Here is a 2,184-nt window from a genome sequence, read left to right as displayed (position 1 = left end):
TACAGAGGAGCGGTCTTCAAAGAACAAATTCCAAACAGTGAGAATCTCAGGCACTTTTTGGCCATTGTTTTGGGGGATCACAAATGGTCGCAGACTCTTTCCTGAGAACAACCTTCTGCCTCACGGAGTAATCTCTCTTCTGTCACTGAACCCCTTAGCTTCTCCCCATCAGAGCAACGTGGCAACACCCAGAGCCTGTCCTTCTTGATTTGGCACAGCCAGAGGCCAGGGCCCAGGACAGCCCAGGGGATCTGATGAGGGCACACAGGTGTTCTGTTGCCAAGCAAAGGACCCAGCCCAGCCTGGGGCAGAGAGTGAACTTGACGTCAGCACTGGGTGAGGTCAGCCCACAAAATGATCTGTGAACCTCAAAAGGAAATGAAAGATCACCAAGAATGGAGCCAGTCCGCTTTCGTTTCCTTTTTTGATTAAGCTGGAGGATCAGGGCAACATGGGCAACGGAAGGTAAGATCCTGGATTCACCTTGTGGATGGGGATGGAGAAGCATGTTCCCCATCAGACGATAGCCATATGGTTCATCTCTGGTGATGGCGCTTCCCAAATGTGGTGCCATTCAAGGACTTTATGCCCAACTTGGATGTAGACAGCATGATCAAAGATGACACTCGTCTGGGTAGAGAGACAATAAAAATAATTTTTGCTAGAATTTATATGCCAGGTACTTTTCACCTCATCGCGTACTTTTTACTTTTTAGTGAATGCTCACGGTGGCCCTAAAATGTGGGCATTAGCCAGCTGACATGTGACACAGGAAGAAACAGATTTAGAGGAATTAAAATGCCCAAAGCCACACAGCTGGCATTGGTGAGACAGGCTTGGAAAACCATCTAAAGCCCTTCACCAGCACTGAGAAACTCCATTCATTCATTCCTTCATTCATTCACCCATTCACCAGAAATTTCCTGAGTTCCTTCCATGTGCCAGCAAGAGTTTGAGGTAAGGTAGACAAAATCCTGTTCTTGTGGAGATAAATCCTGGTGAAGAGAGTGGGAATAAAGAAGTAAACAAATTAAAAAGATAATTTCAGGGGCACCTGGGTGGCTCAGGTGGGAAAGTGTCCGACTCTTGATCTCGGTTCAGGTCTTGGTTTCAGGGTCGCAAGTTCAAGCCCCACCCCAGCTGGGCTCCACGCTGGGCATGAAGCCTACTTAAAAAAATTAAAAAGATAATTTCACAGAAGTGCTATCCCAAATAAAGTGGGATAACAGAGCCATTTAGAGGGAATGGTCAGGGAAGGTGTCCTTGAAAAAGTGACATCTGTGTCAAAAGGAGCCTCAGTAAGGAGGATCTAAGGGAAGGTCCTTAGGCAGGAGGGGAAACAGAATACTGGACGTTAATGGGTTCTAAGAGAGCTGTCATTCTAGACTAATTTTCAAGAACTTGACTGGGATACATGTAAGATCCTGTACTTGGGCTCAGAACAACTGCCTAAACATAGGACATGGTAGATCTGCCCACACCTGCCTGGCTGACAGGGGCTAGAGGTTTAGTGATCCAGGAAGGTTAATGTAATCTAGAGTTATTCTCATCAAAGTAGGGTCTAGGGTGGAGTAGGGGATGGATCCTCTCCTCAGAACAGGTTACACCCCACCTGGAGATCTGAGCATACTCTGGGCACTGACCGCACTTTAAGATACTGACAGACAATGATTAGATCGTCTCCGTGGAGGGCGGTCACACCGGGGTGCTGAGCAGGGTCAGAAGGCCATTTATCCCAGGTGAAGAGCTGCCTCCAGAAAAATCTAGGATCAGTTGGAAAGAGTTACAAGGAGTCAGATTTCTTTCTTTTTTTTTTTTTCCTGCTGATAAAATGAGTATGTGCAGACAATTCCCAAAGTGGAAAAAAAGTATAAAGGACAAGGAAAAGAAATCACTTTATTCCCACTATCCAGAGACAATCATGGATAATATTTGACATAATTCCTTTTAATACTTTTTCTAGGCTTTAAAAAATGTAGTTGAGGGGCACCTGGGTGGCTCAGTCGTTGAGCGTCTGCCTTCGGCTCAGGTCATGATCCCAGGGTCCTGGGATCGAGCCCCGCATCGGGCTCCCTGCTCTGCGGGAAGCCTGCTTCTCCCTCTCCCACTCCCCCTGCTTGTGTTCCCTCTCGCGCTGTCTCTCTCTCTGTCAAATAAATAAATAAAAAATCTTTAAAAAAAAAA

General features: G+C 46.5%; 1 long non-coding RNA gene across 1 annotated transcript in view; it reads right to left on the bottom strand.

Moving 5' to 3' along the window:
• Positions 1-219: 219 nt before the first annotated feature.
• Positions 220-2,184, bottom strand: part of LOC145723248 (uncharacterized) — a 20,652-nt gene continuing 18,687 nt past the window's right edge. The window contains exon 3 of the long non-coding RNA XR_014148171.1: positions 220-630. This is a non-coding gene — a long non-coding RNA (uncharacterized LOC145723248). The remainder of the gene's footprint in view (positions 631-2,184) is intronic.

Source organism: Leptonychotes weddellii, chromosome 9 (assembly GCF_054177405.1).
Source record: "Leptonychotes weddellii isolate Sample4059 chromosome 9, ASM5417740v2, whole genome shotgun sequence".
Taxonomy (NCBI): domain Eukaryota; kingdom Metazoa; phylum Chordata; class Mammalia; order Carnivora; family Phocidae; genus Leptonychotes; species Leptonychotes weddellii.
Note: the sequence above shows the minus strand (reverse complement) of the source record. Positions and strands in the feature narration are given on the sequence as shown.